Raw genomic sequence first — 26,586 nt, forward strand, 5'->3', positions numbered from 1 at the left:
GGGTTAGACGGATTTTTAATTGGTAATAGGTTGAAGGCAGGAAAATGGGGGTGAGGAACATATCAGAGCTGAAAATGTGTTGCTGGAAAAGCGCAGCAGGTCAGGCAGCATCCAAGGAGCAGGAGATTCGACGTTTCGGGCATAAGCCCTTCTTCAGGAATCATAAGCCTTCAGGAATCATAAGCCCTCTTTCAAGCTTATGCCCGAAACGTCGAATCTCCTGCTCCTTGGATGCTGCCTGACCTGCTGCGCTTTTCCAGCAACACATTTTCAGCTCTGATCTCCAGCATCTGCAGACCTCACTTTCTCTTCCGTGAGGAACATATCAGCAATGATTGAATGGCAGAGCAGACTCAATGGGCCAAATGGCCCACTTCTGCTCCTATATCTTGTGAACTTATGAACCTACCTTTCCACCTATTTTTGTCATCTGCAAATTTGGCTACAGTACATTTTCTTCCTTCCTCCAATATATAGCACTAATGGCACAGATCATAGTGAATGATTATGATGTGGTAGGCATCACAGAGACGTGGTTGCAGGGGGGTCAGGACTGGCAGTTAAACCTCCAAGGATTTTCAACTTATCGAAAAGACAGGGAAGTGGGCAGAGGGGGTGGGGTTGCCTTGTTAGTTAAGAACAAAATTAAATCTATGGCACTGAATGATATAGCGTCGGATGATGTGGAGTCTGTGTGGGTGGAACTGAGGAACCACAAAGGCAAAAAAATAATGGAAGTTATGTACAGACCTCCTAACAGCGGTCAGGACCAGGGGCACAAAACGTACCGGGAAATAGAGAAGGAATGTCAGAAAGGCAAGGTCACGGTGATCATGGGAGACTTCAATATGCAGGTGGACTGGTAAATAATGTTGCCAGTGGATCCAAAGAAAGGGAATTCATGGAATGCTTACAGGATGGCTTTTTGGAACAACTTGTCATGGAGCCCACAAGGGAGCAGGCTATTCTGGACCTAGTGCTATGTAATGAACCAGACTTTATAAAAGATCTTAAAGTAAGGGAACACTTAGGAAGCAGCGATCATAATATGGTAGAGTTCAGTCTGCAGTTTGAAAGAGAGAAGGCAAAATCAGATGTAATGGTGTTACAGTTAAATAAAGGTAATTATGAGGGCATGAGAGAGGAACTGACAAAAATAGACTGGAAGCAGAGCCTAGTGGGGAAGACAGTAGAGCAAAAATGGCAGGAGTTAGTGGATATAATTGAGGACACTGTACAGAGGTTCATCCCCAAGAAAAGAAAGATTATCTGGGGAGGGATTAGACAGCCATGGCTGACAAAGGAAGTCAGAAATGTATGAAAGAAAAAGAGAGATCCTATAAAGTGGCCATGAGCAGTGGGAAATCAGAAGATTGGGAAGGCTACAAAAACAAACAGAGGATAACAAAGAGAGAAATAAGGAAGGAGAGGATCAAATATGAAGGTAGGCTAGCCAGTAATATTAGAAATGATAGTAAAAGTTTCTTTCAATACATAAGAAACAAACGACAGGCAAAAGTAGACATTGGGCCACTTCAAACTGATGCTAGAAGCCTAGTGATGGGAGATAAGGAAATAGCAGGAGAACTTAACAAGTACTTTGCGTCAGTCTTCACAGTGGAAGACATGAGTAATATCCCAAAAATCAAAGGGAGTCAGGGGGCTGAGTGAGTATGGTTGCCATTACAAAAGAGAAAGTGCTAGAAAAGCTAAAAGGTCTTAAAATTGATAAATCTCCTGGCCCCGATGGGATACATCCTAGAGTTCTGAGAGAGGTGGCTGAGGAAATAGCGGAGGCACTGGTTGACATCTTTCAAAAGTCACTGGAGTCAGGGAAAGTCCCGGTTGATTGGAAGATCGCTGTTGTAACCCCCTTGTTCAAGAAAGGATCAAGACAAAAGATGGAAAATTATAGGCCAGTTAGCCTAACCTCGGTTGTTGGTAAAATTCTAGAATCCACCATTAAGGATGAGGTTTCTAAATTCTTGGAAGAGCAGAGTCTGATTAGAACAAGTCAACATGGATTTAGTAAGGGGAGGTCGTGTCTGACAAACCTGCTGGAATTCTTTGAAGAGGTGACAAGTAGGTTAGACCAGGGAAACCCAGTGGATGTGGTCTATCTAGACTTCCAAAAGGCCTTTGATAAGGTGCCACATGGGAGGCTGCTGAGCAAGGTGAGGGCCCATGGTGTTTAAGGTGAGCTACTGGTATGGATTGAGGATTGGCTGTCTGACAGAAGGCAGAAAGTTCGGAATGGCAGCCGGTGACAAGTGGTGTCCGCAGGGTCCAGTGTTGGGGCCGCAGCTGTTCACATTATATATTAATGATTTGGATGAAGGGACTGAGGGCATTCAAATGAAGTTTGCTGATGATACAAAGTTAGGTGGACAGGCAGGTAGTACTGAGGAAGTGGGGAGGCTGCAGAAGGATCTAGACAGTTTGGGAGAGTGGTCCAGGAAATGGCTGATGGAATTCAACGTGAGCAAATGCGAGGTCTTGCACTTTGGGAAAAAGAATAATAGCATGGACTACTTTCTAAATGGTGAGAAAATTAGTAAAGCCTAAGTACAAAGGGATCTGGGAGTGCTAGTCGAGGATTCTCTAAAGGTAAACATGCAGGTTGAGTCTGTGATTAAGAAAGCAAATGCAATGTTGTCATTTATCTCAAGAGGGTTGGAATATAAAAGTACCGTTGTGCTACTGAGACTTTATAAAGCTCTGGTTAGGCCCCATTTGTAGTACTGTGTCCAGTTTTGGTCCCCACACCTTAGGAAGGACATACTGGCACTGGAGCGTGTCCAGCAGAGATTCACACGGATGATCCCTGGAATGGCAGGTCTAACATACGAGGAATGGCTGAGGATCCTAGAATTGTACTCAACTGGAGTTTAGAAGATTAAGGGAAGATTTAATAGAAACTTACAAGATAATACATGGCTTGGAAAGGGTGGACACTAGGAAATTGTATCTGTTAGGCGAGGAGACTAGGATCCGTGGACACAGCCTTAGAATTAGAGAAGGTCAATTCAGAACAGAAATGTGGAGACATTTCTTCAGCCAGAGAGTGGTGGGCCTGTGGAATTCATTGCCGCAGAGTGCAGTGGAGGCCGGGACGCTAAATGTCTTCAAGGCAGATATTGATAACTTCTTGATGTCACAAGGAATTAAGGGCTACGGGGAGAATGTTGGAAAGTGGAATTGAAATGCCCATCAGCCATGATTGAATGGCAGAGTGGACTCGATGGGTCGAATGGCCTTACTTCCACTCCTATGTCTTATGGTCTTATGGTCTTATAGGTAATGCCAACACTGATCCCTGTGGAAACCCACTTGTCATAGGTCACCAATCTGAAAAATAATTCCTTATTCCTACTCACTGTTTCCTGCCCATTAGTCAATTCCCTATCCATGCCAATATACTACCTGCAACATCTTATGACCTAACTTTTGTGAGGTACCTTGTCAAATACCTTCTAGAAGTCCAAATGCAACACATCTACTAGTTCCCCTTTATCCACTCTGGTTGAGACTTCCTAGAAAAACTCAAATTAATTAGACACAATTTACCTTTCATGAAGCCATGCTGACTCTGCTTGATTACATTATGATTTTCCAAATATGCTGCTATTACTTCCCTAATAATATGGAGTTTGGTATGTGGTGAAGGATTGGAAAATCTCCTGCTAGCTGTTCTTGCCCACCGTTTGCCCACAAGTATGTAGAGCGGTGTTTTTCTGTCTGGAGGTCCGTGACCAGTGGTGTTCTGCAAAGATCAGATCTGTTATTTATAATGTTTGTAAATTATTTCGATGAAATGTGGGTGATTTGATTAGGAACTTTGCAGATCACATGCAAATCGATGGAGTTGTGAAAGAGGAAGGTTGTCAAAGGATACAGCATAATATGGATCAGTTGGAAAGTTGGAGAAATGGCAGATGGAGTTTTATCTGGACAAGTGTCAGCTGCTGCATTTTGGGAGGTTGAATGCAAGAGGAAAGTATACAGTAATGGCAGGATCCTCAGGAGGGACATACAGAGGGATCTTGGGATGCAAGTCCGTAGCTTCTTGAAAGAACAACACAAGTGGTTAAATTAGTAAAGTAGGAGTACAGATGCTTATGACAATAGACAATAGGTGCAGGAGTAGGTCATTCTGCCCTTCGAGCCTGCACCACCATTCAATATGATCATAGCTGATCATCCTTAATCAGTATCCTGTTCCTGCCTTATCTCCATAACCCTTGATTCCACAACTCTTGAGAGCTCTATCCAACTCTTTCTTAAATGAATCCAGAGACTGGGCCTCCACTGCCCTCTGGGGCAGAGCATTCCACACAGCCACCACTGTCTGGGTGGAGAAGTTTCACCTCATCTCTGTTTTAAATGGTCTACCCCGTATTTTTAAGCTGTGTCCCCTGGTTCGGCACTTACCCATCACCCGGATGACACCCGGAAGCGGCAAGAACAAACCAATATAAATACCGGAAGAAACATCAAAGCAGCGCTTCACACGAGGCTCCAACAGCACTGATGATGTTCCCTAGCCAGGGAACGAAACGTTTGCAGCAAAAACTTCCAGCTCGGTGAGCAGAACCACAACAACTTACCCATCAGCGGAAACATATTTCCTGTCTCCAGAGTGTCCAATCCTTTAATAATTTTATATGTCTCAATCAGATCCCCTCTCAGTCTTCTAAACTCGAGGGTATACAAGTCCAGTCGCTTCAGTCTTTCAGTATAAGGAATTGACCTCATGAACCTACGCTGCACTCCCTCAATAGCCAGAATGTCTTTCCTCAAATTTGGAGACCAGAACTGCACACAGTACTCCAGGGGTGGTCTCACCAGGGCCCTGTACAGCTGCAGAAGCACCTCTTTGCTTCTTCTATACTCAATCCCTCTTGTTATGAAGGCCAGCATGCTATTAGCCTTCTTCACTACCTGCTGTACCTGCATGCTTACCTTCATCGACTGGTGTACAAGAACATCCAGATCTCTCTGTACTGCCCTTTTACCTAAATTGATTCCATTTAGGTAGTAATCTGCCTTCCTGTTCTTGTCACCAAAGTGGATAACCATACATTTATCCACATTAAACTGCATCTGCTATGCATCTGACCACTCACCTAACTTGTCCAGGTCACCCTATAATCTCCTAACATCCTCATCACATTTCACCTTACCACCTAGCTTAGTATCATCAGCAAATTTGCTAATGTTATTGCTAATACCATCTTCTACATCATTAACATATATTGTAAAAAGCTGCTGTCCCAGTACTGATCCCTGCGGTACCCCATTGGTCACTGCCTGCCATTCCGAAATGGAGCTGTTTATCACTACTCTTTGTTTCCTATCAGCCAACCAACTTTCAATCCAAGTCAGTACTTTGCCCCCAATACCATGCGCCCTAATTTTGCTCACTAACCTTCTATGTGGGACTTTATCAAAAGCTTTCTGAAAGTTCAGGTACACTACATCTACTGGATCTCCTTCGTCCATCTTCAGAGTTACATCCTCAAAGTATTCCAGAAGATTAGTCAAGCATGATTTCCCCTTCATAAATCCATGCTGCCTCTGACCTATCCTGTTACTACCATCCAGATGTGTCATAATTCCATCCTTTATAATAGACTCCAGCATCTTTCCCACCACTGAGGTCAGACTAACTGGTCTATAATTTCCTGCTTTCTCTCTCCCACCTTCTTAAAAAGTGGTACAACATTAGCCACCCTCCAATCGCAGGAACTGATCCTGAATCTATCAAACTCTGGAAAATAATCACCAACGCATCCACGATTTCTCGAGCCACCTCCTTCAGTACCCTGGGATGTAGACCATCAGGTCCCGGGGACTTATCAACCTTCAGACCTAATAGTCTCTCCAACACCAATTCCTGGCAAATATAAATTCCTTTACATTCAGGTCCTTCAGCCACTGCTACCTCAGGGAGATTGCTCATTTCTTCCCCAGTGAACACAGATCTGAAGTACCAATTCAATTCTTCTGCCATTTCTTTGTTCCCTGTAATATTTTCCCCTGTTTCTGTCTTCAAGGGCCCAATTTTAGTCTTAACCATTTTTTTGCCTTTCACATACCTAAAAAAACTTTTACTATCCTCCTTTATATTTTTGGCCAGTTTACCTTTGTACCTCATTTTTTCTCTTGGTATTTCCTTCTTAGTAATCCTCTGTTGTTCTTTAAAAGCTTCCCAGTCCTCCGTTTTCCCACTTATCTTTGCTATGTTATACTTTTTCTCTTTTAACTTTATATGTTTCTTAACTTCCCTCGTCAGCCACGGCCACCCATGCCTCCTCCTAGGATCTTTCTTCCTTTTTGGAATGAACTGATCCTGCAACTTCTGCATTATACACAGAAATATCCGCCATTGTTCCTTCACTGTCATCCCTGCTAAGGTATTGCACCATTGAACTTTGGCCAGCTCCTCCCTCATAGCTCCATAGTTCCCTTTATTCAACAGAAATATTATCACTTCTGATTGTACCCCCTCTCTCTCAAATTGCAGATTGAAGCTTATTGTATTATGGTCACTACTTCCCAATGGCGCCTTCACTTCAAGGTCCCTGACCAATTCTGGTTCATTGCACAATACTAGATCCAGAATTGCCTTCTCCCTGGTCGGCTCCAGCACCAGCTGTTCTAAGAATCCATCTCTGACAAAGTCCACAAAGTCTCTTTCTTGAGGTCTAATAGCATCCTGATTCTCCCAGTCTACTTGCATGTTGAAATCCCCCATAACAACATTATGGGCCTAATGTAGGCAAATGGAACCAGATCAGCTGGGAAAACCTGGACAGCATGGACGAGATGGACCAAAGGGTCTATTTGCTGTTATAACCCTATGACTTTAACTGCTCTCTCTCCAGATTATGTTATTGAAAGGAAAAAAGGGAGTAAAATGACCTTCAGAAACACTGAAGGGAAAATTCTCAACTAGTGAATAAAAGATAGAATCAATGTGCAAACAACATTGCCTCATTAGCAAAGAATCAGCCAGAGTAAGAGAAAACCAAACAAAAATGACTCATCGCGTCTGTGTCTGGACTGGTGCCAGAACTTTGTTTCTCTGACTTTGCTTTCCTTCCTCAGTTGCAGTACTTGTATTGCCCCTCTTTGTCTGTCTGTTTGTGTATGGGAAGTTTTAAAGGGGTAGGTTTAAATTATAAACTTATTAGTTAACAATTAATGTTTCTTTCTTGCTACTGGTTAAAAACAACCTGATTACAAATAAAACAGCAATTTCCTTGTTATGATAAAAATAGGGTGTGCATATTCTTTAAACCTGAATTACACTGTTAATTAGATTTGACTTATTCAGTGGTTTAATCAAATTTTCACATTTGTGACAATTCCGTGAATAGTAGAAATACTTAGAGCACTATTCAGTGAGTCATGATTGTAGTTAACGTAGTTGTGTACAGTTCATTCTGCTATAATGTAGCAGATAGGCAAAACTGAGGACTGCAGCTGCTGGAAACCAGGGTTAAGATCAGAGTGGTGCTGGAAAAGCACAGCAGGTCAGGCAGCATCCAAGGAGCAAGAAAATCGAAATGTTGATTTTCCTGCTCCTCGGATGCTGCCTGACCTGCTGTGCTTTTCCAGCAGCACTCTGATCTAAACTATAATGTGGCAGCTGTCTTACTCTGCAACCTCGTGCTCTGGAAAACCGACATAGAAAATTGTGCTGTAGAAGATTGCTATTAGAAAATTGCTAAACCTGTTCAGCAGAAAGTTTGCATTATCCAAACAACATCCACAATTCATCAATCGTATTATAGCCAATTTGCACAGATGAAACACGTGTTATAGCAGAATGACCTGTATATAGCTTTGTTATATTTGTATGGAATCTATCCCAACCCGGAGATTGCAGGGACTCCGACATTAATTTCTAAATCTTCCCTGACCACAGGAGGGGTGCCAGACGACTGAAGGGCAGCTAATGTATCATTATTCAAGAAGGAAGATTTGGAGAAATAACAGAGAATTACAGGCCAGTGAGTCTAACATCAATGGTAGCAAATGAGGGACAGAATTAACTTCCAGTTGGAGACGAACCAAAGACTAAATAAGCATAAACATGGTTTTGTCAGGAGGACATCATGCCTGACAAGTTAGACTGAGTTTTTAAGGAGGTTTATAAATGAAGGTGGTACTGTTCATACAACTTACTTGGATTTTAGTAAGGCTTTTGATAAAGTAATGTACGGGAGACTGGTCAAGGAGGTAAGAGCTCCTTGGAATCTAGAGCAACTTGGAAAATTAGATCCAAAATTGACTGAGTGACAGAAGATTGAGTTATCCTCTGGTTAAAGGTTGTTTTTGTGACTTGAATTCTGTGTTCAGGGATCCACAGGGATCTGTGCTGGATTGCTTGCGTTAATTGTGTACATTAATGATTGCAGATAACATGGCAATTGATGGTGTGGGAACTAGCGAGGAGGAAAGCCCTGGGCTACAGGATGATATAGATGTGCTGGTCAGATGGGTAGAATAGTGGTAAATGGAATACAAGAGCAGTGAAATTATGACTGAGGCAATAGCTAGGCCACAGCTGGAGTTCTGTGTGAGGTTCTGAGCAGTACTATAGGGAGGTTGTGATTTCACTGGATTGGGTGCAGAAATGATTCCTGAAGAAGGGCTCATGCCTGAAACGTCGATTCTCCTGCTCCTTGGATGCTGCGCTTTTCCAGCAACACATTTTCAGCTCTGATCTCCAGCATCTGCAGTCCTCACTTTCTCCCTGCAGAAAATATTCATCCAGATGTTGCCTGGAATGGAGCATTCCGGCTGTGAAGGGAGACTAGATGGGCAGGCGTGGTTCTCCTTTGAACTGATGTGGGGGAGTGTAGAAAATTATGAGGAGCACAGGATAGGGTTGATAGGAATACACTTTTCTAGTTAGTTGTGGGTCAATAACAAGTGCGCATAGATTTAAGGGCTGTATGTTTAGAGGGCATCAGGAAGAATATGTTGCATTTAAAGGTTGGTGGGGAAGAAGTGGATGTATTTGGAACTGTCAGAACTTTTTAAGAAGTATTCAGATATTCATTTGAAACACCGTAGCCCATTAGGCTATGGGCCAAGTGCTGGACAATGGGTTTGGAACAGATATATCGGAACGGCCTTTTCCCTGGCTGTGACAATGAATGGTGCCTGTGTACCAATATAAAGTGTACAGGTATGAGTTTTCAGTACATTGAACGTTAAACAACCAAAACCACCAGCCGCCAGCATTCGCACAGACTGTAACAATCTCCAGTGGCTCCGCCCAGCTGATCATCTCAGTCACGTGGACGCAGAGCCCGGGCCCGCCCTGTCTGCCAGTCGGGCATGCACCTATTTAAAAAACACACGGCCCCGGAACAAAGGAGGCGGGATTTCCTCAAGAGGCGTGTAATTGGCGGCGGGTGCAACCGTAGACGAGGTGGCCGAGTGGTTAAGGCGATGGACTGCTAATCCATTGTGCTCTGCACGCGTGGGTTCGAATCCCATCCTCGTCGATCTTTTTAAATTATAGACGCTGTACCTTGGTGGAAAAATAGTGAATGCCCCATTTGTTCCTTTTTTATAATTTCCCTCTTTCGCTTGGGTATCATCTCTCTCACTGGATGTTGTTTTACAAATGCCAAGGGCCCGTACAACCTCCCCCAATCCACACATTTGTGAGAGACCAATTATCCCAGGCTGACCATAGAGGTCAGTGTGTGACCAAATTCCCAGGTTGACCATAGGGGTCAGTGTGAGCGACCAGGGGTCCCAGGCTGACCATAGAGTCAGCGGGAGTGATTTGGAGCAATGTCATTAGCTGAGATTCTTTTTAAAAACGCATTCATTTATATTGACAGCTTAGCCAGCATTTTTCCCACCCCTAAATACTCAGAAGGTTATAATGAGTCAACTATAGCTGTGGGTCTGGAGTCTAGGGCAGGCAAGGATAGCAGATTTCCTTCAGTAAAAATAATTAGTGAACTACAAGTTTTTTTTTAAATGACAATGGCCCATAATTCCCGATTTTGATTAAATTTAAACCACCATCTGTCATGGTGAGATTTGAACCCGAGTCCCCAAGGTATTATTAGCTTGATGGTCTGTTTGACTAAGCTAGTCAAAAGCGAAAACTGCAGCTGCTGGAAATCAGTCAAGATTAGTGTGGTGCTGGAAAAGCTCCGCAGGTCAGGCAGCATCCGAGGAGCAGGAAAATCGATGTTTCGGGCAGGAGTCCATCAGGAATTAGAAACGTCGATTTTCCTGCTTCTTGGATGCTGCCTGACCTGCTGTGTATTTTTCATCACCACTCCATATGACTAAGCTAGTCACATAATCAGTCCACTGCCTCCCCATATCATGTCACTGATGGTGGACCTTCCAGGACTAAGAGGTAAACATGAAAGCAAATCTGAACCAAATGTTAGCTAAAGACAGGAGATATTTCTTCACTGTTATTCCAGGTTGTTCATTATCTGCTGACACTCTTTGTGCCCCGTGCATTCAGATTTGTTTGCATTCCCCTCAGCTGAGCGTCTGGGAGGGCATCGAGTGTATTAACCTCTAAACTCTTGGGACCCAATAAAACAACCTCAGCCCCAGTCTATGGCATCCACAAGATCTAAAAGGCATCTTTTTCACACAGAGGGAGGTTTGTGATAGGAACGGGCTGCCAGAAGAAGTGGTGGAGGCGGGTACAGTTACGACTTTTAAAAGTCATTTGGACAGGTACACGAATAGGAAGGGTTTAGAGGGACATGGGCCCAACGCAGGCAAGTGGGGCTAGTTCAGTCTAGGAAAACCTGGTCGTAATGAACGAGGTGGGCCAAAGGGTCTGTTTCTGTGCCGTATGGCTCCGTGACTTTATCCTGCCCGAAGCCCCAGTAGAGTTATGGAGCTGACTGATGGTATTAGCAATAACATTAGCAAATTTGCTGATGACACTAAGCTGGGTTGCAAAGTGAAATGTGACGAGGATGTTAGGAGATTACAGGGTGACCTGGGCAAGTTGGGTCAGTGGTCAGATGCATGGCAGATGCATTTAATGTGGATAAATGTATGGGAATCCACTTTGGTGGCAAGAACAGGAAGGCAGATTACTACCCAAATGGAATTTAGGTAAAGGGGCAGTACAGAGAGATCTGGGTGTTCTTGTACACCAGTCAATGAAGGTAAGCATGCAAGTACAGCAGGTAGTGAAGGAGGCTTTCATAACAAGAATAGCATGCAGGCCTTCATAACAAGAGGGATTGAGTATAGAAGAAGGAAAGAGGTTCTTCTGCAGCTGTACAGGGCCCTGGTGAGACCACACCTGGAGTACTGTGTGCAGTTCTGGTCTCCAAATTTGAGGAAAGACATTCTGGCTATTGAGGGGGTGCAGCATAGGTTCACGAGGTCAATTCCTGGAATGGCGGGATTACCTTACACTGAAAGACTGGAGCAACTGAGCTTGTATACCCTTGAGTTTAGAAGACTGAGAAGGGATCTGATTGAGACATATAAAATTATTAAAGGATTGGACACTCTGGAGGCAGGAAATATGTTTCCGCTGATGGGTGAGTGCCGAACCAGAGGACACAGCTTAAAAATATGGGGTAGACCATTTAGGACAGAGATGAGGTGAAACTTCTTCACCCAGAGAGTGGTGGCTGTGTGGAATGCTCTGCCCCAGAGGGCAGTGGAGACCCAGTCTCTGGATTCATTTAAGAAAGAGTTGGATAGAGCTCTCAATCAAGGATTATGGAGATAAGGCAGGAACAGGATACTGATTAAGGATGATCAGCCATGATCATATTGAATGGTGGTGCAGGCTCGAAGGGCAGAATGGCCTACTCCAGCACCTATTGACTCAGCATCTCAACCAGCAGAAAGGTCATTAGGAGCAGGAGGCAGGGATGTAGGAAAGAAAGGTAAACGGGAGAGGGGCGTGGGTCCCGGGTGGAGGGTCCTGAGTTGTGTGGAGGGGCTTTTGTGAGCGTCCCGGGGAATTTGCTAAGGAGCCTCTGCTGATTGGTGAACCAGTTGCCGAAGTCTCGTAACCTGCGAGGAGGCTCTTCTTCTAGAATATTTGTACAAGTAGGAGCATGCAATGAGTCAGAGACTACAAACACAGGCTGCTGCACGCTCCCACAGCCAGCCATCGAACGGTGAGTAAAATTCTCTCTCTCTGTCTCTGCAACACACACATACTGAAGAGCGAAAATCTTCAGGTAGATGCCGGGATTGTGACCTAGCAGCAGAGGGTGGTGGTTGAAGTTTTAGGCAGCTATGCGAGATACCTGAGCTGCAGGTTCTGGGATTCTGACAGGCAGCTGGAGTTTCTGCTTCAAGTCACTGCTGGCTCTGAACGGAAGCCTCGTTGCTGAGAGACACCACGAATCCTTCGGTGTGTGTCAGCACACCTCGTGGTGGTGCTTTCGCACAGGGCTGCAGCGTACGGGAGAAAGGAAAGGTAGATTCCGGGGTTGGGGTGTGTGAGAGGGGAGATGCTGTTGCCGTTGGGTGCGGAGTGAAAGTTGCAGTTATGCAACTCGCTGCCACATATTCACCCACAGTCAGAAATTGCAGTATGGGTAGGGGACTGGCGCTACATTTCCCCTCTGAAGATCGATCTTTGCATACTAGGGGTATCTAATAGTATTGCCTGTATTTACAGATGTTCCCAAGTTTCTGTGTATTTACAAAGTGTATATATTTACAATTGTCCCTGAGAATGCGCCTGTTTTTCCAGGGGTGTTTAGGAGTGTGTATATATTTAGAGGAGTCTCTGGGAGTGGGTCTATATTTACAAAGGTACCTAAGAGCGTGTCCGTATTCACAGCAGCCCCTGACACAGCCCCCTAAACAATCTATAATACTGACCCCCCCCAAAAAAGTGTGAATACTGATACTGTTGACTGGGAATACTATAATTCAAGTAGTTTAGATGGGTCAGTTTTTGTTCAATGTGTGCAGGAAGGTTTTCTGACACAGGATGTAGACAGGCCAACAAGGGGCAATGCCATTATTGGATTTGGTACTGGGGAATGAATCCAGCTAGGTGTTAGATTTGGAGGTAGATGAGCACTTTGGTGATAGTGACCATAATTCGGTTATGTTTACAAAAGCAATGAGCAGGGATAGGTATATACCACAGGGAAAGAGGTATAACTGGGGGGGGGGGGGGGGGTGAGAGAGGCAATTATGATGCGATTAGGCAAGATTTAGGGTGGGGAAGGAAACTGCAGGGGATGGACACAATTGAAATGTGGAGCTTGTTCAAGGAACAGCTACTGTGGGTCCTTGACAAGTACATACCTCTGGACCAGTGGTGCTGGAAGAGCACAGCAGTTCAGGCAGCATCCAAAGTGCAGCGAAATCAATGTTTTGGGCAAAAGCCCTTCATCAAAATATCGATTTCGCTGCAGTTTGGATGCTGCCTGAACTGCTGTGCTCTTCCAGCACCACTGGTCCAGAGTCTGGTTTCCAGCATTTGCAGTCATTGTTTTTACCTAAGGATGTACCTGTCAGGCAGGGCGATAATTGGTGAGAGAGGGAGCCATGGTTTACTAAAGAAGATGAAGCTTTTGACAAGAGGAAGAAGAAGGCTTATGTGAGGATGAGGCGTGAAGGCTCAGTTAGAGAGCTTAGGAGTTAGAAGTTAGCCAGAAAAGATCTAAAGAGAGGACTAAGAAGTCAGGAGGGGACATGAGAAGTTGTTGGCGGTTAGGATCAAGGAAAGCCCTAAGGCCTTCTATAGTATATCAGGAATAAAAGAATGATTAGAGAAAGATTAGGGCCAATCAAAGATTATAGTACGAAGTTGTGTGTGGAATCTGAGGACATAGTGGAAGCACTTAACAAATAATTTTCATCAGTATTCACATTGGAAAAGAGCAATGTTAGAACACAGGCTACTAGATTAGATGGGATTGCGGTTGACAACGAGGAGGTTTTAGCAATTTTGGAACAACTGAAAATAGATAAGACCCCTGGGCCAGATGGGATTTATCCTCTGATTCTCTGGGAAATCAGGGAGGAAGTTACAGAGCCTTTGGCTTTGACCTTGATTTCATCATTGTTGACAGGAGTAGTGCCAGAAGACTGTAGGATAGCAAATGTTGTCTCTTGTTTAAGAAGGGGAGTTGAGACAACTCGGGAAATTATAGGCCAATGAGCCTTACTTCGGTTGTGGGTAAGGTGTTGGAAAAGGTTATAAGAGATAGAATTTAGAATCATCTGGAAAGGAATAATTTGATTAGCAATAGTCAACACGATTTTGTGAAGGGTATGTCTTGCCCCATTAACCTTACTGAGTTCTTCGAGAAGGTGACAAAACAGATGGATGAAGCTAAAGTGGTTAATGTGGTGTATATGGACTTCAGTAAGATATTTGATAAGGTTTTGTAGGCTATTGCACAAAATACAGAGTTTCGGGATTGAAGGTGATTTAGTGAATTGGATCAGAAATTGACTGGCTGACAGAGGACAGAGGGTGGTGGTTGATGGGAAATGTTCATTCTGGCGCTCAGTTACCAGTGGTGTGCTGCAAGGATCTGTTTTGGGGTCACTGCTGTTTATCATTTTTATAAATGATCTGGATGTGGGCAAATTCCAGGATTTTACCCCAATGACATTAGATCCCAGCTGTCACTGCCCACTCCACACTAGATCTGCCACCCCAGCCACCCTCTCCTGGATGTACATCCAGAGACTCCCCATTGTCCTGCGCTGGTGACCGTTGCTGTCTGAATTGATGGGAGGGTTTTCTGCATCTGGCATCTGGTCCCTTTGAGGTGAGGCAGCTAAGGATGGTGCCAAGCAAGGCTCTGGGCATCTGAATGTAAGAACAGAGAAAGGAAGGGTTGGCATGAAGGAAGGAGTTGGGACTGGGGGTGTGGGGTGGAGGGAGCGGAGGGAGGGGTGTTGGTTGGAGAGTGTGAAAAGCAAGAGTCCAGTGTTGTTCATTTTACACCAGTGAGTGGGATGAGGCTGCGGTGAAAATGAAGAAGCTGGTTAGTTGCTATTCCAACAGTTTGCAGCAACCTGTCCTCCTAGCAGCTCAGGAGATATTGGTGTGCCTGTTCACCACTCTCTCTCTGTAGCTCATTTAGTGCCAGGTGTGAACTTCTCCTGCAAGAGAAAAGGCAAACCGTACAGTGAGCCTGTGCAATGTCTTAGGGTGTTGCTGAATAGCTGGCCATTTTATGGAAGTCTTGAGCTGGGGTGTTTAGATCAGAGTGGTGCTGGAAAAGCACAGCAGGTCAGGCAGCATCCGAGGAGCAGGAAAATCAACGTTTCGGGCAAAAGCCCTTCATCAGGAATCTTCACTCCTGAAAGGCTTTTGCCTGAAACGTCAATTTTCCTGCTCCTCGGATGCTGCCTGACCTGCTGTGCTTTTCCAGCACCGCTCTAATGTAAACTCCCGTTTTCAGCATCTGCAGTCCTCACTTTTGCCTAGTTGACCTGGGGGTGTGGTGAGCCTTGCCGTGGTGGCAAGGCTTTGAGGGTGAGGTGGAGAGTGTTGGGGGGGGGGCGGGCAGGGAACAATTCCATTTTGTACAATTCATTCACCAGATGAGGGCATGTATTGCCCATCCCTAATTGGCAAGAGGGTAGTGAAGAGTCAAACACACTGTTATCGGTCTGGAGTCACATTTAGGCAGACCAGGTAAGGACTGTTAACCAGTTTGTGCAACAGTCATCATTAATTTCAGATTTTTTAAACAAAAACTTGAGTTCAAATTCCATCGTCTGCCATGGGCTGCAGTTGAACCCAGCTCCCCAGGTACATGGATTAATAGCCCAGCAATAATACCAGTAGACTGTCACTTGCTGATGCAGAGTATTGTGCGCCTGGGGGTATTGAGCAATGTGAGTTGTGGACAGTGCAGTGGGTAGCAGATATTGTACCAAGGTGACATTGACTGACATTGATCATCCAGTGAAGTCATTGCACTTACCAGCTTCTGAGAATTGGACTTTGCACAGAAGGTGCCTGGTACACTTTGCCAGCAGAGGTCATAGAGGCAGGCACAGTAGATTCATTTAAATTGCATCTGGACAGATGCATGAGTAGGTGGGGACCAGTGGGATACAGATGCTTCGGAATTGGGTGATAGGTTTAGACAGTGGATTTGGATCGGTTCAGGCTTGGAGGGCCGAAGGGCCTGTTCCTGCGCTGTAAAGTTTCTTTGTTCTTTGTCTCTGACCAAGTTCTTTGGAAGGTGTGGCCTCCCTCCTCTGAATCTTAACCTCCCGGAAAGAGAGCTCCAGGGCCACACCCAACAATCCGGAATACCTCTCTCTGACCCACTTCGCCATTTGCATCCTTCTCCCTTTACTTTCCTTTGGCAGTGCCAGCAGCTGCTGTGTTCTGAGAGATCCTCTCCTGCAAGGGAGGCAGATTGCCTTTAAGCAGAGCTAGACAAACTCTTGCTAACCCCAGGCTTAGTTTGCAGCTACTCAGCAGAATGGTTACAGCATCATGGAATCAGTCATACAGCACAGAAATAGTCCCTTTGGTCCAACTCATTCCCCAATCTGATCTAATCCTGTTTTCTACTACTTTGTACATTTCCCTCTAAACCCTTCCTATCCATTTCCCCATCCAAACGCCTTTTAAATGTAATTTGTATCTACTTTCACTACTTCCTCTTGCAGCTCATTCCTTCACCCTCTCTGAGAAAAAAGTTACCCCCGTAGATCCTTTTTAAAGCTTTCCCCTCTCACATTAAATATATATCCTCTAGTATTGGGCCACCCCCCAACCTGGGAAAGAAGCCTAGATTATTCACTCTATCCATGCCCCTCATGATTTTATAAATCTCTTTAAACCTCTCGGCTTCTAACGCTCCAGGGAAAAAAGACCCAGACTAATCAGCCTCTCCCTATAACTTAAACCCTCAGTCTTGGAACATCCTTGTAAATCTTTTCATCACCCTTTCAAGTCTAACAACATCCATCCTATAGAAGGGCGACCAGAATTGTACGCAGTATGCTAAAAGTGGTCTCACCAATATCTTGGTGTGTCGATAATTTGACACCATGCTCTCTGTACTTACTAACAGAATTAATTCAATTATCAGGCAATAAGAGAGATCACTTCATTTCTAACATTGCCATTTTAAAAAAAAAACTGATGGGTTTATTCCCCATGAAAAGGAACCCTCCTGACATGCATCGGTTTGTTTAGGCTCTTTGGGAGAAAAATAAACTTTAAAAATTCCAATCCTGAACTGACAGACCAATCTCCTTAACTGGAGGCAACTGCATTTCCTACCTCCGTTTCCATTGGGAAACTAAGCTGACTCCTGGGACCACGTTTTCAATTCTCACCTGCACCAGGTGCTGTACCCATGACCGTTCGAATATCTCTGAAAAATGTAAAAAGTCTTGAAAATGTACACAGTTAATTTTTAACTCTGCCACTGTTGATATGTGAGGGACATGGAATTTCAGAGGCAGAGACTACAGGCATTGTACTGAAGAAATGTTATTGTAAAACTAGCAACGAGAACCGACAGCAAACACAGGCATTGTGAGTGAGCAAGTAGCACCTGAAGATGAGGTAAAGTCATCAGCATTTCAGACCTGAATTGCAAAGCCACTCTTATTTTTGTTGTACTGTCTGGAAAGAGCTAAAAATAATTAATCAACAACCAATTGTAGGTACAGTGAGTGCTTGTGACTGCACTGGACAGTTAGATTTGTGTGTACCAAGGCACCAGCCTTCCCCCTAGCCATGTGGCAGTGTTAGAATTAGAACTCTCACCTTTATGAGACCATTAGTTTCAGTAATCTGGAAACTGGAAGGCACAATCGGAATTGCAACCGCAGCAAGGTTCAAGATCCGGCACTGACCCAGTCCTGAGGTTTGGAGTGTAGAGAATAACAGAGTCACAGTTAGACCAGATTAGTGGTCAGCATGTGAAACAGGGTCAGGGGTCAGACTGAGGGTCACAGTGTGAGACAGGGTCAGCGACAGGACCAAGAGTCACAATGTGAGATAGGGTCAGACTTCAGACCAGGGGTCACAATGTGAGGCAGGGTCAGGGGTCGGGCTGAGAGTCACAGTGTGAGACAGGATCAGAGGTAGGTCTGAGGGTTGCAGTGTGAGACAGGACCAGAGGTAGGTCTGAGGGTCGCAGTGTGAGACAGGATCAGAGGTAGGTCTGAGGGTCGCAGTGTGAGGCAGGATCAGAGGTAGGACTGAGAGTCACAGTGTGAGACAGGGTCAGAGTTGGATTGAGGGTCACAGTGTGAGACAGGTCAGGGGTCGAGCTGAGAGTCACAGTGTGAGACAGGGTCAGAGGTAGGACTGAGGGTCACAGTGTGAGACAGGGTCAGGGGTCGGGCTGAGAGTCACAGTGTGGGACAGGATCAGAGGTAGGACTGAGGGTCACAGTGTGAGACAGGGTCAGGGGTCGGGCTGAGAGTCACAGTGTGGGACAGGATCAGAGGTAGGACTGAGGGTCACAGTGTGAGACAGGGTCAGGGGTCGGGCTGAGAGTCACAGTTTGAGACAGGGTCAGAAGTAGGACTGGGGGTCACAGTGTGAGACATGGTCAGGGGTCAGGCTGAGATTCACAGTGTGAGACAGGGTCAGAGATAGGACTGAGGGTCATAGTGTGAGGCAGGGTCAGGGGTCGGGCTGAGAGTCACAGTGTGAGGCAAGGTCAGAGGTCGGGCTGAGAGTCACAGTAGGACTGGAGGTCACAGTTTCAGACAGAGTGAGGGGTAGGATTGAGGGTCACAGTGTGATACAACGCCAGGTGTAGGCTTGAGGGTCACGATGTGAGACAGGGTCGGGGTAGACTAGAAGGTCACAATAAAAGTCAAGATCAGAGGTTGAACTGAGGGTCACAGTGTGAGATGAGATCAGATGTATGCCTAAGGGTCATGGTGTGAGACTAGGTCAAAGGTCAGACTGAGGGTCACAGTGTGAGACAGGATTACGGGTAGGCCTGAGGGTCACAGTGAGACAAGATCAGAGGTCAGATCTCAGTCACAGGGTGAGATGGGATCAGAGGTAGGGCTGTGGGTCACAGTATGAGACTGGGTCAGACTGAGGATCACATTATGAGATAGGGTCAGACTGAGGGTCACTGTGCGAGACAGGGTTAGATATAGGGGTGTGGGTCGCAGTGTAGTACAGGACAATGACTGAAGACAACAGACAGGACAGGAGAAGAAGGCTGTAGAAGAGAGTGCAATTCCAGGACATAAACTGCACCAATGACATTCATTTCTAACCTGCGTGGCCCTGATCAACATACTGCCTGTGGAGAATCTTTCACAAGCGTATCCATGGTGGGTGTGCCATCTCTACTCCCTAAACAATGTCCAGCTTGCCCGTGCAAGATTACTGCCAGTATGAATCACTCTTCTGTTGAGGTGTACACAAGCTGCTGTGTGAGCCAACAGGAAGTGAGTTGGCTAATTCCTAGCTTTCTTATAGAACTCTGACTGTTATAGATGAGTCACTTGTAACCCAATGTTAAGGAAGATGTTTGCTGATACTAATCCACTCTGGTGCACCCACTGACAAAACAAGAAGAACTTTACAAAGGCATATCTCATTCAGCAAGGGCAGGGGATGCTAAGAGCTGATTGAAAAGCCTGTGGGTGACATTGTGTGGCCAGGAGGCTATTGTCCAGCAGCCTTCAGGAATCTGAGATAAATAAACTTCTGGAAAACAATGAAAGAGCGGAAGAAAGGTTCACAAAAAGGAAATTGAGTGTTGTGGTTTCATCTTTGAGTGCTGTCATTCATTTGTTGTAAAAAAATATTGGGAGACATTGGAATTGTAACAAGCCCTTGCCCGAAACGTCAATTTTCCTGCTCCTCAGATGCTGCCTGACCTGCTGTGCTTTTCCAGCACCACTCTGATGTAAACACTGGTTTCCAGCATCTGCAGTCCTCACTTTTGCCTACCACGCCTAAGGAAGCTGAAAGAATGTCCTGAAACAGTAACCAGAGGAATGTCTATGGATGGCATTTATTGGGACAGCTCTTTGCTAAAAGTTCCTCATAAGGGACTGATAGGTAGAAGCCTATGTCATTAAAGGCAAATAATTGACCAGATTAGGAAATCAGCTGAGTGCCAGAAAACAGAGTCAGACAATGGGTGTCTATTTTACTTGGCAGGATGTAACTAGTAGTAGTAAATATTAATGTCATGAGCAGCTGCAAAAGAATGTAAGATGCTAAAAGCTGCATCAAGTCCTGGTTGAACCACACCTGGACTCATTGTGAGCAGCTCTAAGAACTGAACCTATGATAGGATCAACCTTGGAGGGTCTCCAAATTTACCATGAATGATACTTGGACACCAAGGGTTAAATTCCATTGACTGGTTCATAAACTAGGTTCTTTCAAGTTTAAGAAGAAGGTTAACATAAGAACACTAGACAGTGAGACATGGGAACAGTAGTAGCTCATCAAGTCTGCTCCACCATTCAACGAGATCATGGCTAATAAAACCATAAGACACAGGAGCAGAAATTATGTCATTCGGCCCACTGAGTCTGCTCCACCATTCAACCCCATTCTCCCACTTTTTCCCTGTAACCTTTGATCCCTTGCCAGTCAAGAACTTATCTATCTCTATTTTAAATATACTCAATGATCTGGCTTCCACAGCCTTCCATGCCAATGAGTTCCACACATTCCCCACTCTCTGGCAAAAGAGGTTTCTCCTTCTTTCCATTCTAAAGGATCTCCCTTTTACTCTAAGGCCGTGCCCTCAGGTCCTTGTCTCACCTGTCAATGGAAACACCTTCCCAACATCCACTCTGTCCAGGCATTTCAGTATTCTGTAAGTTTCAATCAGATACTCTCTCATCCTTCTAAACTCCACTGAGTATAGTCCCAAAGTCCTCAAATGTTCCTTATATGTTCAACTAATGTCCACAACCCCACTTTCTTGCCTTTTCTCTTGATTCCCTTACTATCTAAAAATCTATCCCAGCCTTGAATGACCCAGCCTCAACAACCTTCTGCAATCAAAACTTCCACATAATTGCCACCTTCTGAGAGAAGAAATTTCTTCTCATCTGTGTTTATAATGGGCCCTCCCACATTCTGAGATTATGCCCTCTGATCCTAAACTATTTTCACATCCACCCTGTTATGTCCCCTCAGACTTATGTATATTTCAAGAAGCGATGTCTTCTCATTCTTCTCTCAGAAGGTGAAGGGGGTGTACTCAGCCTCTTACCGTACTCACTGTACACCCATGACTGCATCGCCAATTACCAGACTAGGTTTGCTGATGACATCACCATAGTCAGTCAAACCTTAGATGGTGAACTCATTATTGACTTTTGGCGGGATGTTACTCATGCCACCCCTCCGTATCCATTAACAGCACAGAGGTGGAACGAGTGAAGAGTGTCAAGCTTCTCAGAGTGGTGATCAACAACAAGCTTGCTTGGACTCTTCATGTGGACGCACTGGTTACAAAGGCCCAACAATGTCTCTTCTTCCTCAGGCAGCTGAGAAAATTTGGCATGACAGCAAATACCCTTGCCAACTTTTATAGGTGCACCATCAAGAACATTCTGTCTGGATGTATCACAGCCTGGTATGGCAACTGTATCATTCAAGATTGGAGATGGTTACAGAGAGTGGTGACTCGGCCTGGACAATCACAAAGGTCAATCTCCCATCTATAGAATCCATCTACAAGGCCCGCTATCTAGGAGAGACCGCCAGCATTCTCAAAGATCCATCCCATCCTAGCAATGCTTTTCTACAACCTCTACTATCAGGTACAGAAGCCTGAACACACGCAGCAGCCCGTTTCGAAACAGTTTCTACCCTACTGTTGTTGGAATACTGAATGGACTCACACACCCTTAACATTCGCCTGTACCTGTGTTGTTGTTTTTACTGCTGTTTACCTATTATTTACTTATCTATGCTAGTTAACTCTGTGATCTGCCTGTATTGCTCGCAAGACAAAAGCTTTTCAGTGTGCCTCGGTACACGTGACAATAATTCAATTCAGACCAAGGAGCATGGTCTAAAAATTAAAGACAAACCTTTCAAGAGTGGAATTTAGAAAACACATCTTTGTATAAAGGGAGGTAGAGTTTAGAACTCCCTTCCACAAATTCTGATTGATGCTGGATCAGTTAGTAAGGGCAATGGGGTGAAGTTAGGTCACAGATTAGCCGTGATTTTATTGAATGAAGGAACTAGCTTATTTAAATGACCTCTGCCCGATCCTCAGTTCTATGAGCTGGAAAGGAAGGCTGTTGGATTGACAGTCAAGATTTATCCAGTCAGACAGTGAAGAGTCAATTTGGTGTTTGATTGACTGTGGGCCAAAGGCTGAATGTATCAAATAACCAGTAGGCTTCCAAACGCCCAGATTTCAAACAATTGACTGTGGCTACTCACTCTGTGTTATTGAAAATGTCTCAGATTGAAAATGTCTCAGGCCTCCTACATGTTCATGTTGGTCAATCACAACGTACAGATGTGTTCAGGTCTCTATTCCATTGAAGAGAAGCAAGTCTTGGAGTTATACAGCACAGAAACAGGCACTTCAGCATAACCTGCCCACGTGGGGGAATAGTAAATTATTTTATTAACATATTTTTCCAACCAAACTGTTCATAGATGTTATTACACATCTCTCGAGCAGGTGGGACTTGAATGTGGGCCTCCCAGTCCAATGGACACCACCACTGTGCCACAAGTCGGTCCCTAAAACAACTGTTGGGACAAGACAATTTGAGGTTCCAATGAGATACAGCGGCTGTGGCACTAGTGATAAGATAAAAGCAATAGGACCGAGCAAGTCAATAAACTCTTACCATAAAGAAAGGTCAAGTGTCAGATATCTTCGTGGGAGAGGGTTTTAGTGACAGTGATCACAACTTCCTGACCTTTACTATAGTCATGGAGAGGGATAGAAAGATACAGAATGGCAATGTATTTAATTGGGGAAAGGAATTACAATGCTATTAGGCAGGAACAAGGGTGCCTAAATTGGGAATAGATGTTCTCAGGGAAGTACACAACAGCAATGTGGAGGTTGTCTAGGGAGCACTTGCTGTGAATGCTGGACAGGTTTGTCCCACTGAGGCAAGGAAGGAATGGTAGGGGGAAGACAAGAAATGTGGAACATCTAGTCAAGAGGAAGAAGGAAGCTTACTTACGGTTGAGGAGGTAAGGATCAGACAGGGCTCTAGAGGGTTACAAGGTAGCCAGGAAGAAATTGAAAAATGGAGTTAGAAGAACCAGAAGGGGACATGAAAACGCTTTACTGGGTAGGATTAAGGAACTTATGTGAGGAACAAGAGGATGGTCAGAGTGATGGTCAGAGTGAAGGCAGGACTGATCAGGGATAGTGGAGGGAACTTGCTTCATATTCATTACTGAGAGAGACCTTGATGGTTGTGAGGACAGTGCTTGAACAGGTTGATGTTAAGAAGGAGGATGTGCTGGAAATTTTGAAAACCATAAGAATAGATAAGTCCCCTGGGCCGGACAGGATTTACCCAAGGCTACTACAGGAACTGAGGCAAGAGATTGCTGAGCCTTTGTGTCCTGACTGTCCACTGGAGTAGTACTAGTTGGTTGGAGGGTGACAAATGTTATGCTCTTGTTCAAGAAAGAGAATAGGGATAATCCTGGGAATTACAGACCAGTCTGTTTTATATGTGTGCCCATTGGAAGGATGTAGTAAAACTTGAAAGGGTTCAGAAAAGATTTACAAGGATGTTGCTAGGGTTGGAGGATTTGAGCTATAGTGAGAGGTTGAACAGGATGGGGCTGATTTCCCTGGAGCACAGAGGCTGAGGGGTGACCTTATAGAGGTTTATAAGTTAATGAGGGGCATGGATAGGATAAATCAACAAGGTCTTTTCCCTTGGGTGAGGGAGTCCAGAACTAGAGGGCATAGGTTTAGGGTGAGAGGGGAAAGATATGAGAGACCTAAGGGGCAACTTTTCACGTAGAGTGTGGTACGTGTGTGGAATGGGCTGCCAGAGGAAGTGGTTGAGGCTGGTACAATTGCAACATTTAAAAGACATCTGGATGGGTATATGAATAGGAAGGGTTTGGAGGGATATGGGCCAGGTTCTGACAGGTGGAACTAGATTGGGTTGGGATATCTGGTCAGCATTGACGAGGTGGACTGAATGGTCTGTTCCATGATATACATCTCTATGATTCTGTGTGGTGAGCACCTTTATTGGAGAGGATTATGAGATACAGGATTTATGATTGCTTGGAGAACCATAGTTTGATTAGAGATGGCCAGCATGGCTTTGTAAGGTCATGCCTCACAAACCTTATTGAATTCTTTGAGGATGTAACAAAACACATTGATGAAGGTAGAGCAATGGATGTGGTGTACTTGGATTTTAGCAAGATGTTTGATAAGGCTCCCCATGGTAGGCTCATTCAGAAAGTAAGGAGGCATGGGATACAGGGAAATTAGCTGGCCCATAGAAGATAGAGGGTGGTAGAAGATGGAAAGTACTCAGCCTGGAGTTCAGTGACCAGTGGTGTTCCGCAGGGATATGATCTGGGACTTCTGCTGTTGTGATTTTTGTAAATGACCTAGATGAGGAAGTGAAAGGATGGGTTAGTAAATTTGTCAATGACATAAAGGTTGATGGAGTAGTGGATAGTGTGGAGGGCTGTTGTAGGTTGCAATGGGACATTGACAGGATGCAGAGCTGGGTTGAGAAGTGACAGATGAGTTCAACCTGGAAAAATGTGAAGTGATTCATTTTGGAAGGTCGAGTTTGAATACATAATACAGGGTTAAAGGCAGGATTCTTGGCAGTGTGGAGGAACACAGGGATGTTGGGATCCAGGTCATAGAGTCATAGAGATGTACAGCAGGGAAGCAGACCCTTCGGTCCAACCCGTCCATGCCGACCAGATATCCCAACTCAGTCTAGTCCCACCTGCCAGCACCCGGCCCATATCCATCCAAACCCTTCCTATTAATATACCCATCCAAATGCCTTTTAAATGTTGCAATTGTACCAGCCTCCACCACTTCTTCTGGCAGCTCATTCCATACATGTACCACTCTCTGTGTGAAAAAGTTGCCCATTAGGTCTCTTTTATATCTTTCCCCTCTCACCCTAAACCAATGGCCTCTAGTTCTGGACTCCCTGACCCCAGGGAAAAGACTTTGTCTATTTATCCTAATGCCCTTTGTGATTTTGTAAACCTCTATAAGGTCATCCCTCAGTTTCTGACGTTCCAGGGAAAACAACCCTAGCCTGTTCAGCCTCTCCCTATAGCTCAAATCCTCCAACCCTGGCAACATCCTTGTAAATCTTTTCTGAACCCTATCAAGTTTCAGATAGGAAGGAGACCAGAATTGCAAGCAATATTCCAACAGTGGCCTAACCAATGTCCTGTACAGCCGCAACATGACCTCCAAGTCCTGTACTCAATACTCTGACCAATAAAAGAAAGCATACCAAACACCTTCTTCACTATCCTATCTACCTGCAACTCCACTTTCAAGGAGCTATGAACCTGCACTCCAAAGTCTCTGTTCAGCAACACTCCCTAGGATCCCCCTAAGTCCTGCTAATATTTGCTTTCCCAAAATACAGTCCCTCGCATTTATCTGAATTAAACTCCATCTGCTACTTCTTAGCCGACTGGCCCATTTGGTCAAGATCCTGTTGTAATCTGAGGTAACCTTCTCCGCTGTCCACTACACCTCCAATTTTGGTGTCATCTGCAAACTTGCTAACTATACCTCTTATGCTCACATCCAAATCATTTATGTAAATGACAAAAAGTAGTGGACCCAGCACCAATCCTTATGGCACTCCACTGTCACAGGCCTCCAGTCTGAAAATCAACTCTCCATCACCACCCTCTGTCTTCTGCCTTTGAGCCAGTTCTGTATCCAAATGGCTAGTTCTCCCTGTATTCCGAGAGATCTAACCTTGCTAACCAGTCTCCCATGGGGAACCTTGTCGAACGCCTTACTGAAGTCCATATAGATCACATCTACCACTCTACTCTCATCAATTATCTTTGTTACTTCATCAAAAAACTCAATCTAGATTGTGACACATGATTTCCCACGCACAAAGCCATGTTGACTATCCCGAATCAGTCCTTGCCTTTCCAAATACATGAAGAAAGCGAGGACTGCAGATGCTGGAGATCAGAGCTGAAAATGTGTTGCTGGAAAAGCGCAGCAGGTCAGGCAGCATCCAAGGAGGAGGAGAGTCAACGTTTCGGGCATGAGCCCTTCTTCAGGAGGGCTCATGCCCGAAACGTCGACTCTCCTGCTCCTTTCCAAATACATGTACATCCTGTCCCTCAGGATTCCCTCCAACAACTTGTTCACCACCCTTCTATAGTTCCCTGGCTTGTCCTTACCACCCTTCTTAAACAGTGGCACCACGTTAGCCAACCTCCAGTCTTCCAGCGCCTCACCTGTGAGTATCAATGATACAAATATTTCAGCAAGAGGCCCAGCATTCACTTCTCTAGCTTCCCACAGAGTTCTAGGGTACACCTGATCAGGTCCTGGGGATGTATCCACTTTTATGCGTTTCAAGACATCCAGCACTTCCTCCTCTGTAATATGGACA

At 44.9% G+C, this 26,586-nt stretch overlaps 1 protein-coding gene and 1 non-coding gene across 2 annotated transcripts in view; both read left to right on the top strand.

Moving 5' to 3' along the window:
• Positions 1-9,442: 9,442 nt before the first annotated feature.
• On the top strand, positions 9,443-9,524 carry trnas-gcu (transfer RNA serine (anticodon GCU)). Its single transcript has one exon. It is a non-coding gene; the product is annotated as a tRNA-Ser (tRNA).
• A 2,619-nt stretch (positions 9,525-12,143) lies between these two features.
• The window catches only part of LOC132818074 (serine/threonine-protein kinase PAK 4-like), a 68,325-nt gene continuing 53,882 nt past the window's right edge, over positions 12,144-26,586 (top strand). Inside the window, exon 1 of the mRNA XM_060828727.1 lies at positions 12,144-12,155. The gene's annotated coding sequence lies outside the window, so the exon portion shown is untranslated. The remainder of the gene's footprint in view (positions 12,156-26,586) is intronic.

The sequence above is a fragment of the Hemiscyllium ocellatum genome, chromosome 8 (genome assembly GCF_020745735.1).
Source record: "Hemiscyllium ocellatum isolate sHemOce1 chromosome 8, sHemOce1.pat.X.cur, whole genome shotgun sequence".
NCBI classification, from domain to species: domain Eukaryota; kingdom Metazoa; phylum Chordata; class Chondrichthyes; order Orectolobiformes; family Hemiscylliidae; genus Hemiscyllium; species Hemiscyllium ocellatum.